Here is a 17767-nt window from a genome sequence, read left to right as displayed (position 1 = left end):
GATAAACCAACTTCCTTGACTATACAGAGGATGAAACACTTCTGTTGACACAGAATATCCACAGAAATGGAGAAGTATTTTGTTGTACAAAACTCCAATCAAGCAAAAACATTTCATTGAACAAGATTTATTTGGTGATAAACAGGGAACATTCAATACGAATAAAGCACTGAAATAATCTGTAAGAGAACTCGCCAAAATCAAAGTCACGATTTACATTGGACATCCTGACCGCTTTGGTGACCGTGACCGCTTTGGTGACCGTGACCGCTTTGGTGACCGTGACCGCTTTGGTGACCGTGACCGCTTTGGTGACCGTGACCGCTCGCGGCCATCGCGTTCATCGTGATCGCCGCGGCCATCGCGTTCATCGTGACCGCCGCGGCCATCGCGTTCATCGTGACCGCCGCGGCCATCGCGTTCATCGTGACCGCCGCGGCCATCGCGTTCATCGTGACCGCCGCGGCCATCGCGTTCATCGTGACCGCCGCGGCCATCGCGTTCCCCGTGGTCATCGTGGCCACTCAGCGGTTCAGCCGCAGGCTTCACTGCAGGCTTCACTGCAGGCCTCGGCCGGTCGGCCACAGGCTTCGCTGCAGGCTTCACTGCAGGCCTCGGCGGGTTGGCCGCAGGCTTCACTGCAGGGATACAGATAGTCATCTTTAGTCTGTCCTTTCAGTGGCATTCAGCACAAAACGCAAATCATGAATAACAAGTGTTACAGAGTGAATTATATTTTAAATAAATAAACATCTTTATTAATTTTGTAAAGCTTTTCTGTGAAACTGTGCTATGTGCGCTAAATTTAAGGTATTTTGCCATGGAGCAGGATTTGACAACAGAATTATAAGACACACTTGGCAATTATTTGTGACGTTTACTAGCAACATCTGAGTGAAAATTCAGCGTTTCTTTTGGGAGACCTCTAGCATCCATCATTAATTGAAACTCACTGAAAACAGGCGGCACACACACAGGCCCACAGGGAAATTGACAGCATTTATGTCCTCCAGAGCAGTCTCTATCAGAAGTACATCCTCGCCGAGACGGCACGACCGTCAGTGTCGCCGGACATTGACCGGACTCTACAGAAGAGGATTCAAGAGGATCGTTAAAAGGGACCAGGGAGTGTTGCAACGGTTTCAGTATTTAGAAGTCAGGGGGTTTGAAATATAGGTCTAAAAGTTGAAAATATGCATATTTATCTGCTTAAAATCAAGAATAAATTCCATTTATCACTAAACTGTCAATCAGTTTTAAAAACAAAGAGTAGTGGGGTGTGTAATAAGCACAATGCAGATAGAAGACATAGACAGTTAATGTGTTTTCCATGAATTGACTATTGCAACTAAATGTACTGTAGCTACATGTTCAAAAAAAAAAGTCATATTTTGTAAGGCACTTCGGTGTAATGAAGCTAAAAGATCTTCTCACCTGCGACTCCAGCGAGTGTTGTGCACAAACATGCAGACAGGCACAATAAAACAACTCTCAACGAGCAGTACACTCGAGCTGTCATCCTCTCGACCTGTGATCTCACAAAGACCTCTGCTGCACAATTAATCAGAAGGAACAGTGAGACACACAAAACTACACTGAAAACATGTGCTGCTGAATCCCGCAACATAAATCGTTGTATAAAAGTTGCTGAAAACGCGTTTTTAAAGATCCAAGGAGGTCTGGGTAACTCCAACCCTGATCAAACACACCTGTCTGTAGCTTTCTAGTAGCCTCATCCTGAAGACCTTGATTAGCTTGTTCAGGTGTGTTTGATTAGGTTTGAAGGAGCGGAGCGCTGCGTTCACACCAGATATCGTAATAATAACCGTAATTAGTATTGTGAATAATGCCTTGTCCAAATACCCACAATTGCGGTCTTTGCACTTGACCACTTGTCTACTTGCATGTCGTATTTCCTCTATTTGGTCCAAGTGTTCAAGTAGGCGTAAAGACTGCAAGTGTAGAACTTTTGATTACTCGATTGGACACACTTATAGTCTCGCAAAAAAACGCAAGTGTTTACATAGCTTTTATTTATTATTTTCAATGCTTTGCATTTAAAAAAAATAAATAAAAAAAATAAAATAAAAACTTATGTCTGTTCAGTAGTCGCTATGTAACTAACAGAAAACACAAATTTAAAATTGTAATGCTTCTAATTAAGTGATAAAAACAGTTGCAAATTATAAGGTTAGGGGTAGGGTTTTATCACTTAGGGTTAAGTGATAAAAACAGTTGCAAATGTTGTACAACATAGGCCTACACTGCCCTACAAAGGCAAAACGCCGTAACATCATGTTTGGTCAAAAATGAGTTAGTGTCATTTTTGTGGTATTTGAGACCTCCTTTATCATGTGAATAAATATCGTGAGTCAATTTGATTGTTTTAACGAGAAAATAAAGGGCCATGACAACCGTAACTTCCAAAACCATAGGAGAAACCACAGCAGAACGCCGTAACAGTTGTTACGGCTCTTTGCCTTTGTTCCAGCACGCTGAAGTTGAGTTACGGTGTTCTGACTTTGTTTAGCCTGGCATCAAGAGAGATGTTACGGTGCCGCTGTGATGTTACTGTATTCTGGCTTTGTCATACTGTCAAATGTGGCGCTCTTTAATTGTCACCAAACCACGTAACGTTGTTAACATACACACAACACATCTTTGGCCAGACTAACTGCTCCAAGTATGCAATCAGAAACAAAGCAAGGTGAACAAGCCATACTTAGATGGTATGCAAGCTATAGGTTGTCATAAATGTTGTTATTTTTGTTCAGGGCGAGGGTTCAGATCTGTCAATATCAGTAGTGACAGCCCGGAGCTAGCTAAATTTAATCTGTGTCACGTAAGTTAGCGCTAACGTTGACACTCGCCTCACATCAGACGCCGAAAACCAATTATTAAATACACAGGCATCCTACCTTTCCATGCAATCCGATATAATCCATGGAAGAGGCATAATCCATAATCCATTGCAATGCACGTCATCTGCTGTATCCACAACAATCCATACGTGTTTGAGCCATATTTCCTTCTTGCAGGTGTTCATGTCAGATCTTACACAAATCCATATAGCACTAAGCTAGTTGTCGCTAACGTCCGTACAAAGTAGGCTAACCTAAATGGTAAAAGTAATTCCAACTTTTTTTCGGTTGACTCTGTCTATATTATCTCAGAATTAAAAAGCAGTAATCCAAGTCGAGTTCGTTGACTGTGCATCTTGAGCAGTTTGGTGGCCCTTAAGTTAACCCTTTAACTGTCACCGTCATTTTAATTCAACCTCTAATAAACGCATAAAAAGAGCGCATATGTGCGTTATAGCGGGCAGCCGCATCACGAATCGAGAATCCATAATATTTTTGTTTATATATATTTTTTTTTAAATCGGACTTTTTTTTTTTAGATAATTTAATTGGTGTTATTTTTTTTAACTCTTGGTATAAAAACAAACTGAGCTTTCTACCAATCTTTCATTATTTTTCATGTTTATTGCTATTTCAAAATAAAGGCCTAAACACGCCTAATGAATATGAAATATTCTTGTTGCAAAATGATAAATTACTGCTCCTCTGTAATTTATAAAAAAAAAAAACATTTGTATTCAATTATAATTAAATTATCTTTATTGTGAAAATATTTCTTGCATTTATTCATACTGTACATACTGTACTGCAAAGTAACTTATCTGTTTACGTTTTACTTATCTGTTTATCTGTATCTGTCATACTGTTTAACGTTGTTAGTGTTGCCGCACTATCCTGATCATTATAGCACTAAATAGGAACAACCAAAGGTCTTCTATATAATTTAAAACACATACCATGATGACTAGACCTTGGTTAGGTGTTCTTATAATGGATGTAAGTATGGGGGACAGCAAGCAAATATTGATTATATGTCAGTTACTGCCTTTTGCCTTTGCACGACTCCTTATTTTTGGCATATGATACAAAGGCAGAGTACAGTAACAGCCAAACAAGGGTCAAAGGTCAAGTTTGAGCTCAAGATTTTTTGCATACAAACATTTCTTCATTATAGCAACTAGTTGTCAAATTTTGGGAGTCCTACCTATAATACTTTTGTCTGGACAAAACAGAAACTTTAAAGTCATTTTTCTCACTTTCACACTCTAGCGAGTTAAGGTCTTTTGCCTTTGCAGGGCAGTACACATATACCATACTCATCTTTGCACCAATAAAATGTGCAACACTTTACGTTTTTACTACCAAATATGTATCTAATTAATTTACATTATAGCGAAACGTTTACCTTGACATCTCACGATTTTAGGGGCACGAGTTCCCGAACATAATACATGATACGCTTAGCCTCGAAATCGAATACCGCTTCAATGTGGGTTTAGTCTGCATTAAGGGCACTGCACTTTGGCATTTTTAAAGGGATAGTTCAACCTAAAATGAAAATTAGCCCATGATTTACTCACCCAAGCCATCCTAGGTGTATATGACATTCATCTTTCAGATGAATACAATCGGAGTTATATTAAAAAAAATGTCCTGGCTCTTCCAAGCTTAATAATGAGAGGGCTGTTTGACATTTTTTTAAATATAACTCTGATTATATTCGTCTTAAAGAAGAATGTCATATACACCTAGCATGGCTTGAGGGTGAGTAAATCATGGGCTAATTTTCATTTTTGGGTGAACTATCCCTTTAAGACATAGGACAGTCTTGCGCACCAGGGTGCTTCTCAATTCTTATTTTTGCACCCTTGTTTCCTTTCCTCACGTCTCAGCTCCACCCCCTGTAGGATGCGAGGGAAGGACACAAGGAAAGAAAAGGAGGACGGAGGAATCGAAGGAAAGCTTAAGCATGACGCACGTATAAATTATCCTCCCTCTTCACATCTGTCACAATAATTTTAATTTATAATTTACCTTTGCAGTTTAAATAAACCACACATCTCACATATTTCAACAGGGTATCTTGCTTTATTATTATTTATTATGAATTTCTTAAATAAACAAACTAAAACAACATAAATGCAGATCTTATGAGCGCTGCAGATGATGCAGTGAAGTGACGCTCAAGTGATCAAGTATTCCAATTCACGAGTTCACATGTTAATGAAATCTGATGTAATATTATAATGCGTATTTGGCTTGCTGTCCGGGGGGAGGGCTCCGAGCTCGGAATTCGGCCCGACCCCAGAGTACTCCCCCTATGAATGTATAGCTCATAGGAATCTATGAGTAGACCCAGACGAAAGTGAGGTGATGGGGTGGTGGCGGGATGCTGAGAAATTAGTCATGAGACAGGAGGTAAGGGAAGGCTTTATTTATACTGGCTTCTTCTTGTGCTGATTGGATGATTACCTGAACATGCTCCTCCCGAACTTTGTTACATAAAACTTCATTTCACGAGTTCACATGTTAATGAAATCTGATGTAATATTATAATGCGTATTTGGCTTGCTGTCCGGGGGGAGAGCTCCGAGCTCGGAATTCGGCCCGACCCCAGAGTACTCCCCCCAAAAAGGCCAGATGAACGCAGGACAGCGAGCATAGAATTTATCCCCCCAAAATGTGAAGGGTATGTATTACCAAGGAACGAGCTTGCCTGTTCGACTGGGAAGGCTCTCGCAACGTCCGACGGGAACTTGGATGCTCACAGCATCGGACGGATAAGCCCGTTCTGCAGTTGAACTAACAGCTCGATGACGCAATGATTATGCGAGCGTGAATTTGTGGACGAGTTTAACCGTTCACCCAGGAGGGCTCTCGCAGCGTCTGACGGGAACTTATGTGCTCACGGCATCGGACGGGTAAGCCTCGCCAGGTTGGACGGAGGGCGCCCGCTGAACTCGGTCGGGAGGGCTCGACCGGCGCTTCGACGGGGCTGGGGCACGGGAATAGACCCCTCGCGGCCCGACGAATGGGGAGCCCACCTGGCGACACGAGCGCGGACGTCCGGCAACGACTAAGACGGGCAGGCTCTCACTGCAATTCGAACGGGAGGGCACGACCAGCGCTTCGGAAGGGGGACGGAGCCCGGCCTTCGAACGGGTGAGCCATCGCAGCGTGCGAAATGGGGGAGTCTGCATATGATTGTAAAAACGTTTCATATGAATATTAAGCGAGCGTGCAAGCGGCGAGCCCAGATGCAATCGGAAGGTTTGGTGTAATGGATGTAACTAAAAATGAAGCGCAGCAGGTACGATCTAATTAGTGAGGGCTTGGTGAGCATTTCTGATGTGAAAACGGCTGGATCTAATATAGGTTTTGAAGGCATCCGATGACCAGCGACCGAGGGTTTTGATTTGTTGTTGGGAGAGACCTTTTTGTGGGCTGTGGTAGCTGCTCCGATACGGAATGAGTGGCTAGAGAAATGATCTGCTGTGACGCCGGATTTGTTGAGGACTGCTTTAAGGTGCTTTTGGAACCAGAATCTCGTAGCTGGATGATTGGAGTCGTTAGTGAATAGTGGGTCGAGTGGGGATTAGGACGTGGAACGTTTGTACTGCAGGTAATTAAAAAGAGCATGGTACGGTTGGATGGGAGTCTGTAGATTGAAAATATATACGAAGTGACCTTTTTTAGCTCTGTCAGTTTTACTTTGTTTAATGAAGAATGATATGGTTTCATTATCTACGATCTGTAAGTCTGAAATTGTAGGATGAATATTTGGGTCGAATAAGGAAGTGATGGTCAGTTCGGAGCAGCGGAGGAAACTGAAGAATGCTAGGATGAACATAGCTTCTAATGTATAGGCGGTGTTGGTGGAGTGGTATCCAAGACGGAGTGATGAAATGCATCTGGTGAGTATATCGATTGTGATTGGTTGTCTAGTATCTGGGCGAGTGGGGTGGGTTCTTTGGATTCCCTTAATTAGAAGGGACGTTTGGGAGTTATATTAAGCGCAGGTGCAGGTTTACCGTGGATTAATTTATGGAAGAATTGAATGCCGCTTAGATAACTTTTTATGGATCTGGCTTGGAGACCTTTGACTCTATGAAGATGGGATATGAATGAAGTAACTGTTAAAAGAGAAAATTCGGGAAACGACAGGTTGTGAGAGAGATGGAATGATTTGAACGATTTCCACGCGGTGTAATATGTTTGCAGGGTTCTGGGAGAAACTGCTTGGAGGATGGAATCGATGGACGTGTCCAGGAGGGATTTTAGCGGATGGTTTATGGGAAGATCAGCTGAGAATAAGGAGGTACTGGGGTTGAAGTGGGGTCTGCTTCTGGTGCCAGCATCCTGAATTTCTGAAAGAGAAACGGGAGAGAGAGTCAGCTATTTGATTTTGAGCCCCTGGAACGTGTTTTGCAGTTATTAAGAACTGGTCGCATGCGGAGATCCAGATGAGGCGTCTGAGGAGTGGCATTAGTGCAGGTGAGCGAGAACGACCTTTATTAATACAGTGTACGGTTGCTTCGTTGTCGCAATGGATTTGGATGCTTTTGTTTGACCACTCTTTCCCCCATAGGGAAGCTGAGACAACGATCGGGTAGAGCTCGAAAAGGGCCAAGGAGGCTGAAGACTGGGGTGTGTCTAGGAGCTGAGGGGGCCAGGGAGACGCGAACCAGCGTCCTTGGTAATAGCTTAATATAACCTTAATATAACTCCCAAAATCTTCCGCCGAAGCCGATCGAGGGAGCTGCGTCTGTAAACAGTTTGATGTCGAGGGGGAGAGAGATAAAGTCGTCGTAAAAAAAAAGTTAAGCCGTTCCACTGGTTAAGGAAATGAATCCATAATTTTAGCTCGTTCTTGGACTCGTCAGAAAGGATGATCCGATCTTCCAGCGCATGAACGGATGAAGTGAGGGCGAGAAGATGCGCGATAAAGGGGCGGCCCTGAGGAATAATGCGCATAGCATAATTTAGGTGGCCCAACAGCGAGAGAAGTTCGCGTTTTGAACAATCTGAGCTGTCTGTAAAATTGGATGCGATTAAGATGATACGATCGATTTTTTCCTTAGGCAGTGAGGCCTGGAATTTTACTGAGTCCAGATTGATGCCTAGGAACTCGATAGATGTAGTTGGACCCGATGTTTTCTCCTGGGCTAACGGAATCCCTAGCTTGGTGAAAACTTTTTGCACTGTGAGGAGGTGAGCCTCGGGGATGGCGTTGTATGGTGAAATTATTAGGAAATCGTCGAGCAGATGAGGATTTGCATAATTATTGGAAAGGATCCAACATATGGCTTCAGAGAGAGTGTCAAAGATTTTCGGGCTGCTTTTGCAGCCGGAAGTTAAGCGCACGGCGAAATAATACTTTTTCCGCCGAATAAGTGCCACGAATCAGGGTGGATTGGCATTACTTTGAAAGCAGAGGAGATATCTACTTTTGCAAGCCATGCGCCTCGTCCGGCTATTTTAATCATAGTTATGGCCTGTTCGATATCATGATATTTGAGAGAATAGTCTTCGAGAGGGATGAGACTATTGATGCTCGGATATGGAGAATTATGGGGGGCTGAAAGGTCGATTATCAACCGCTTTTCCCCCGAGAATTTCCTGGTAGCCACGCCTATGGGGCTGATGCGAAATTTGTCGAACGGGGGAGCCTCGAAAGGGCCTATCATGAAACCGGATTCAATTTCTTTTTTTAATTAGTTTATCTACTACTTCAGGCTCCGCTAAGGAGGACTGAAGATTAGCGCAGATAATGTTTTGCGTGGGATAGCTTTCTACGCCGGGTTTAAAGCCTTGATTGAGACCTGTCAGCAAATAATTTATGAAGTTTACATCTGGGTGGTGTGATAATTCCTCGGCCAGGCGGAAAACATTCACAGGAGTCGAGAGATAGTTTTTTGCATTTTTATTAACAGATTTTTTATTAACAGACAATAAACAAAACCATAGGTATTTATTTGAAACAGTGGCTAAACAAACGAAAAATAAAGCTTCAAGCCCAGAAGTTTCCAAGCAGCACAGCAGTAATGACTTTATGAACTTCTTCACTTATAAGATTGCTAATATCAGGGAGAAAATTATAACCATGCAACCGTCTACTACAGTATCACATCAGGCAGTGCACTGTAGTCTCCCTAAGGAAAAATTCGATTCATTCATTGCTATAGAAGAGAAAGAATTCGCTAAACTCATTAAATCATCTAAATCGACAACATGTATGTTAGACACTATACCGACTAAGCTACTGAAAGAGATGCTTCCAGAGGTCATAGATCCTCTTCTTAATATCATTAATTCATGTTTGTCATTAGGATACGTACCAAAAACTTTTAAGCTGGCTATGATTAAACAGTTTGTTAAAAAAACACAACTTGATCGTACATAATTAGTCAATTACAGGCCGATCTCGAATCTACCTTTTCTGTCAAAGATACTAGAAAAGGCAGTATCCTCACAACTATGTTCCTTTTTAGAAAGAAATGATTTCTGCAAGGATTTTCAGCCAGGATTTAGACCGTACCATAGCACTGAGACTGCTCTCATTAGAGTTACAAATGATTTGCTCTTATCATCCAATCGTGGTTGTATCTCTCTATTAGTGTTACTCGATCTTAGTGCTGCATTTGATACTATTGACCACAACATTCTCGAAAATTATGTTGGCATGGTTTAAATCATACTTATCTGACCGTTATCAGTTTGTAGCAGTAAATGAAGAGATGTCTCATCGATCACAAGTTCAGTATGGCATATCACAAGGCTCAGTACTAGGACCGTTGCTTTTCACTCTGTACATGCTACCCTTGGGAGATATCATTAGGAAGCATGGAATTAGTTTTCACTGTTATGCTGATGATATTCAGCTCTATATGTCTTCACGCCCTGACGAAACTTACAAATTCACAAAATTAACTGAATGTATAGGAGATAGAAAAAATTGGATGACTAGTAATTTCCTACTACTTAATTCTGAAAAAACAGAGATTCTAAGTATTGGACAAAAAACGTCCTCACGTAATAACCTAGAATACTGTATAACACTTGATGGCTGCTCTGTCAAGTCTTCGTCGTCGGTTAGGAACCTGGGTGTGCTCTTTGATACCGATCTTTCATTTGAAAGTCACGTGTCTAGCATCTGTAAAACCGCATTTTTCCATCTTAAAATTATATCTAAATTACATCATATGCTCTCATTGACAAATGCGGAACAATTAGTTCATGCGTTCATGACATCAAGGCTAGATTATTGTAATGCTCTTATGGGTGGTTGCCCTGCATGCTTAATAAACAAACTACAGCTGGTCCAAAACGCAGCAGCTCGAGTTCTTACCAGAACCAGGAAGTATGACCATATTAGCCCAGTTCTGTCAACACTGCATTGGCTCCCTATTAAACATCATATAAATGTTAAATTATTGCTAATTACTTACAAAGCACTAAATGGTTTAGCTCCGCAGTACTTCAGCGAGCTCTTAACGCATTATAGTCCTTCACGTCTATTGCGATCTCAAAATTCCGGACAGTTGATAATACCTAGAATATCAAAATCGACTGCTGGCGGTAGATCCTTTTCCTATTTAGCACCAAAACTTTGGAACCGTCTTCCTAACATTGTCCGGGAAGCAGACACACTCTGTCAGTTCAAAGCTAGACTAAAAACACATCTCTTTAACTTAGCATACACAACACATTATAGACTTCTATAATTCAATGTTAGGCTGCATAGATTAGGTCAGCCAGAACCGGGAACTCGTTACATCATAAGAAGAATGGCGTCTACGCTAATATTAGTCTCATGAGCTGTGTCCCAATGTGAAGGCTGCATCCTCCGAAGGTCGTATTTGAAGGCCGATTGGCCGCATTTGAAGGCCGATTGCGTCACAGCGGCGCGACGAAGGACGTCCCAATTCAAAGGCTGCATCCTTGGAAGGTCGCATTTGAAGGCCGATTGCGTCACGCGGCTCGATGAAGGCTGTCCCAATTCAATTCTGCATCCTCCGAAGGCCGTATTCGAAGGACGGTTGCGTCATCGCGCCGCGACGAAGGCTACCCTGATTCAAAAGCGACGCCAAATGCGCCCTTCGTTTCCCCGTGAAAGGAAGGATACATAAATGGACACTTAGCGGCCTATCCTACTCTGATCCTACCCTATTCTACCCCATAAGTCATTGCGCGCCGTTGACGACAGCATTTATTTATTTATTTTTAAAGGTGGCCGAGACTAGAGATCGGTGGTGGACAGCAAATTCACATTTAAATGTAAGTATTATGTTTTCATTTACTCAAATAGCTAGCGAAACCAGAGTTAAAGTTTATTATAAACTTCATCTTAACTCCTTCGTCAACCATTGCATGGCTTCATTTGTCAGGTAGTTTTAGGCAAAACTTGTGGTAATAACGTTATTAGTTTAACGACCTATTTGTAATATTTGCACTAGTCTATCTCACTTGTGTATTATAAGAAATATCACTCACCCTATAAAGCCCACAACAATAAGAAAAGCATTAGATAAGGCAATGGGGTTTCACTTTTATGTGTTTTTGTAGTGCTGTCATGCAAGCTATATGTTTTTAACCAAATTTGAGTATACAGAAATATTAAGTATATTTTGCATGTCTTGATGTGTCATATTTTGCAGTGTTAACAATGCACTTAAGATTGCGCCCCGTGTTAAGTACCCTTTTTTAGAAAGCTTTTTTAGAAATGGGTCAGGGGAACGTAACTCCCATACAGGCACAAAATAATATATATATTATATATAAATATATATATATATATATATATATATATATATATATATATATATATATATATATATAATTTTCTTATATATATATAAGAAAATTAATACACACATCTTTGCTGAAATGTATTGTGCTGTTATTGTTAACAAGCCATGGTTAAACATCTTTGCTGAAATGTATTGTGCTGTTATTGTTAACAAGCCATGGTTAATTTGCTCTGCCTTAGGATTGCACGTGTCCTGGGACAGGAGAGGGTGTGACTGGGAAATCCACTGCTGAAACTTGACCCTGGTTTGTCCTCATGGATGAGGTGTTGGGACAGAGGCATTGCACCAACCCCCTGTCCTCATTGCCTCAATCCCTGAGGACAGACCAGGGCCGAGTTCAGCAGTGTGTGACCAAGAAGAGGAGGAGCCAGGGGCAACACCAGCATCAGCAGCATCAGCAGCACGAGCACCAGCACGAGCACCACGAAGAAGGCGAGACAGAGAGGACGAGTTTTTGGACTTGATTAGAGAAGACATGGGACTGCAGAGGCGAGGAGAGCACTGGAGAGTAGGGAGAGGATGGACAGGCTGTTTTCTCTTCTTGAAAGAATTATTGAGAAATATATATATATATATATATATTCTTGTTTAACTTTTTTTCACCTATATTTTTTAAAAGGAAAAAAAAATCTGTACATTTATTTATTTTTATGCAACTTTAAATGTGTAAATAAAAGATAATTCATTGCTCTGGACATTGTTTATTTTTGTAATGACAGTCATAATTTCTACATGAAACAAATTCTTCTATACCTTTTTTCCCCCCAACTATTTACAACATACGTTAAACATATCAAAATCAACATAAACATTTACATTTACAGTACATAAAATAAGAAAAATTATGTAGACTTTTATTCAGCTGAGTGTGAGACCCTGGTGTGCTGCTGGACCGGGATGGGCTCCACAATAGAGACCCTGGTAAGGCCTCCTGCTGGTGGGACATCATCTGGGATAGTCTCCAGAGTGTTTGACTGCATATTTCCACTATCCACTAAGTTGTCTACCAACCAATGGCGATTCTAGGGGGTGGCCACCCCTGAAAGCTCATTGGCCACCCCTGCGGCCACCCCAGATCTGATAGGTAGGTCAAGTTCGTCAACACAAGAAACGAGAAATGTTGTCAATCAGTGATGACAGCTGATGATCAACTGATTTAGCATTTTTAACTAACACAGGAACGGTCGTACTGAGACTGTGAGAGCTGATTTCTGCTCAGCGGACGTTTGGCCATGCAGGTCAGATGACCCATGAGATAAGAGCACGCGCGCTGCACGGTGCACCTGCTGGTCCGTGAAACAAGAGGACGGTCACAGTTGCAACAATACAACAACGATAAAAACGCTGGAATCAGTCGATTGAGAGGTGTGGTCGGGACCCAACGCAACAGAGTGCGGCACGGGAATATAGATCTGATGGCCGAGTGCGGGCGCGGGCGATAATGCACACGTGTGTCGATTCGCGGGAGTCGGGACTCCCGCAAAATAGAATTATCTATAAATTGAACAAATAAAAACGAATAAATTGTCATTCATCTGTTGCACAAAAGCAACAAGAACAACTAAAACAAAATAGAAACTATTTACAGGCCAGAGTCTCTATTTATAACATGTTTGCAGCGTTGAACAATGTAACCAATCACAGACATATGTGTTGATTTCTTGAACGCAATGGCCAATCAGATGCATTTAAGATAGAATCCCCTCACCACTCAAAATGGACTTTTTGTTTAGTGCTGAATTCTGCATACTGGCAAATCATCTATTATATCAAACAAAGTGTAGATAATATGAAAGATTAATTATGCTGCCAGTTTCATTGATAATAACAGAGATTTGTGAGATCACGATGAACTGAGATGTCAGCTTTTTAGGAATTATTAAGTGAGAAATCCGTCCCGCGCAGGTCTCTAATGTAGACTTTAAAAACAAACCACTAACATTATATTTACATTAACAGTAGCCTAGGCTGCAATCTAGTGTATGTAAACCTTTTTGCAGATAAACACAAATGCATTTTCGGACAAGTTAATGGCCAAGTTAATTGAGTAAATAATATCCCCCACTATGGCAATTAATAACAGACTATAGTAAACACATTTCCTAAATAGGCCTGTGACTATATCTTACATTTTATGAAATAGTACCATTATTTAAAAATAAAGTTTGCACTTTGTTACTATTATTAAAATCCTCTATTTCCTCTAATCTAGATCCAACTCCTCCCACCTTACATATAAGAGTTTAAAGGTTTACATAACATTACTTTATAGTATATATGGCCACCCCACTCTAGTTTTGTGTCCCATCTTGGCCACCCCTGTAAAAATGTCCTGGATACGCCACTGCTACCAACAGGTTTGCAGGGCTGACTCATGGAATAAATATTGAGATACTTTATTACACTAAAGTATAATCTCATTAACCTCTCATTAAACCTCTCATTAAGAAACCACAATTAGATCACAATAATCTAGCAAATTATAGACCCATTTCAAATCTTCCATTTATGTCTAAAATATTAGAAAAAGTGGTGTCCGCTCAACTGGGCTCTTTCTTGCAACAAAATGATATCTATGAAAAGTTTCAGTCTGGATTCAGACCGCATCATAGCACTGAAACTGCGCTCGTTAAAATCACAAATTATTTACTTTTAGCTTCTGACCAAGGCTGTATCTCAATACTAGTTTTACTTGATCTTAGTGCTGCGTTCGATACTATAGATCACACATTACTCTTAGATCGACTACAAAATTATACTGGTGTTCAAGGACAAGCATTAAGCTGGTTCAAATCATACCTATCTGACCGCTACCATTTTGTCTATTTAAATGGAGAAAAATTGATCATAACTCCAGTAAACTATGGAGTGCCGCAGGGATCTGTGTTAGGCCCTCTGTTATTCTCAATATATATGATGCCACTTGGAAATATTATAAGGAAACATGGAATTAGTTTCCATTGTTATGCTGATGACACTCAAATATATATTTCATCACGGCCGGATGAAAACGCTAAATTTTCCAAATTGACAGAGTGTGTTAAAGATATAAAAGATTGGATGACGCGTAATTTTCTTTTATTACATCCAGACAAGACAGAGGTAATACTTATCGGTTCAAAAAACCGCCCACAAAACCTCGCACAATACAACTTTAACATCATAGGATGTCCTGTTACTTTATCCTCTACAGTAAAAGACCTGGGTGTTATACTCGATTGCAACCTGTCTTTTGAAAATCATATTTCATATGTTACAAAAACAGCCTTTTTCCACCTTAGAAACATTGCTAAGCTACGTAATATGCTATCAGTTTCTGATGCAGAAAAGTTAGTTCATGCATTCATGACCTCGAGACTGGATTACTGTAATGCTTTATTAGCTGGTTGTCCTGCATCCTCAATAAACAAGCTACAGTTAGTCCAAAATGCCGCCGCTAGAGTTCTTACGAGATCAAGAAAATATGATCATATAACACCAATTTTATCATCACTGCATTGGTTACCTATAAAGTTCCGTATTAATTACAAGGTATTGCGCTACTGACTTATAAAGCCCTAAGCGGCTTAGCTCCAGTCTATTTAACGGATCTTCTATCGCCCTATAATCCATCGCGCTCTTTAAGATCACTAAATTCAAGGCTTTTGGTCATACCTAGGATATCCAGAACCACCAAAGGAGGGAGAGCGTTTTCACATTTGGCTCCAAAACTCTGGAATAGTCTTCCTGATACTGTTCGTTGCTCAGATTCGCTCTCCCAGTTTAAAACTAGATTAAAGTCGCATCTCTTCAGCCAGGCATTCATATAATCTTACAGTTCAAACTACAATCCGGCCTGTAGCTCATAAATGCCAGAGGAGAACTGGCCCCCGACTGAGCCTGGGTTCTCCCAAGGTTTTTTTCTCTCCATTAGGTCACCTGATGGAGTTTTAGGACACCATTAGGTCACTTGATGGAGTTTTTCGGTTCCTTGCCAGTGTTGCCTTTGGCTTGCTCAGTTGGGGATATTTTGGGGATATTTAATTTAATTTTATCAATCAATAAATTCCTCTTGAAACAAACTTTGTTGTATTATTTTAATTTAATACTGTGAAGCTGCTTTGATACAATCTGTATTGTGAAAAGCGCTATACAAATATACTTGACTTAAAGTACTTTTAATAACCACTAATACCGCATTGGCGAAAAACTACTAGTCATATATTTTAAACCTTAGTTAAGCAATAATATTTTTTTTTTTTCATTATCTTGCATACTCTAATGTACTTAAGGTATCAAGAGTAAAAGTAAAGGAATTTTGCAGGAAAAAAAAACCTTGTCAGGGTTTTTATGATGTTTTGCATTTATATTACTGCATGTTGCATTTTACCTATGAATATTTTCAAGGTTGATACATTTAAACGATATACTTTTGTGTAGTTTAATATAAAACAATGCATCATATTGTAAAATAACAATTTTGTAGTGTTGCTGTCCCGTGTGGAAAAATTACTTCGAGTATTAACGAAGTATGTAGCTAGTTCCTTACATACCACCACTGGTTATTTTGAAAATTAAAGTAACAAAATGTAGGCCTATTGTCACCATTTCAAAGGGCGCATCTGAAGCGCTCGGACCGGTCTAGCCTACGGACGATTGTTCTTGTCGCCTAGCAACAGTGACTGACAGCTGCCGAGGACGAGCGGGAGTAACATTCGCACTGGACTTTTTATATTCAACTGGGTTTTATATTCAAATGGGGTTAAAAACCTGTGTAAATATATTTACCATGGTCCATTTATGTGCATACTAAAAAGAATACACTAGCCTACAAAATCGCATCAAGGTAATATAAATGAACATTTGAATCTTCGGCTAAGCCGAAAGTATGACCTGAAACATCCTTAAAGGGACAGACACAAAACGGTGCGTTTTTGCTCACCCTTTCAAAAACGTTTTTGAAATTTTCAGTTCATGTCTGTGTGAGGTAAAACGACACGCTCTTGAAGCTCCACCCTCTCTGCTGGGAGCAGCAGCTCATTTGTATTTAAAGGGACAGACACAAAACGGTGCGTTTTTGCTCACCCTCAAAAAGTTACAACTTTAACATGCTATATAAAAATATCTGTGGGGTATTTTGAGCTAAAACTTCACATAAACACTCTGGGGACATAGAACAACATAGATATTTTACATCTTGTGAAAAGGGCATTATACCACCCATTTAATGGCACATTTTTTCACATTTACATTACAAGAAAGGGAGCATAACTGGCTATACAAAGATGACTTTAACAAAGTTATAAATCTGACAGCACTAAAATCGTAAATCATTTGATGTAGAGGAGTATACATTTTCTATATTTCTACTTTTAAGTATTTGAAACTTTGAAATATTCTTTTTATTGGTATTTAGCAAGACAATACATTTATACATTCAATGAAAAATAAGAGATTACAGACTGTCTCAATTTAAACCCTCCCAGAACCCTCCCACCCAAAAAAAAAAAAAAAAAAGATAAATGCAACATTAAAACAAGGACACCAAAAAATTTTTATAAAATGAAATAATAATCATAAATAACAAAATAATAAAAATAAAAATAAAAATATATGAAAATAAAGGAACATTCCTCTCTCCAGTATCTGTCTTCCCTCTTTCCAATAAAAGTCAATCATTGTGTATGTCGAGTTATCTGGGAATTTTGTGCATCAGTATCTGCTTATAACACGAAAAGAGCATCAGCCAACCACAGGGGAAACAGGGAACAACTCCAAATCACTTTTCAGCTCTTGTATTTGTAAATTCTGGCAGACTAGACAGTAATTGAACAGTTTGCCTCAAATGGTTTCATTAAGGTTGATAACCTTAAAGAGAAAAAGAAAAACAAAGAAAACAAAGAAAAGGATACATAATTACTTCTGATTATATTCTCAAATGCGAACAAATACAATGTAAATAAAGATTTTACCACATACAACTTTCCCAATATTTGTTCATTTACATATTTAAGCTTTCTTTCTTTCTGTCACGGCGCTGCGTGGGCAAATACAAAGGAGTTCACTAAGACGAAGAGATCCAAACAAATAGAGTTTTATTCCAGACGATGAAGGTTC

At 40.1% G+C, this 17767-nt stretch overlaps 1 long non-coding RNA gene across 1 annotated transcript; it reads right to left on the bottom strand.

Moving 5' to 3' along the window:
- Positions 1 to 504: 504 nt before the first annotated feature.
- On the bottom strand, positions 505 to 1711 carry LOC309474497. Its single transcript, XR_014197331.1, has 3 exons — positions 1435 to 1711; positions 954 to 1085; positions 505 to 638 (listed from the first exon to the last, which is right to left on the bottom strand). It is a non-coding gene; the product is annotated as an uncharacterized lncRNA (long non-coding RNA).
- Between the last annotated feature and the right edge of the window lie 16056 nt (positions 1712 to 17767).

The sequence above is a fragment of the Leuciscus leuciscus genome (genome assembly GCF_965113295.1).
Source record: "Leuciscus leuciscus genome assembly, chromosome: 1".
Lineage (NCBI taxonomy): Eukaryota > Metazoa > Chordata > Actinopteri > Cypriniformes > Leuciscidae > Leuciscus > Leuciscus leuciscus.
Note: the sequence above shows the minus strand (reverse complement) of the source record. Positions and strands in the feature narration are given on the sequence as shown.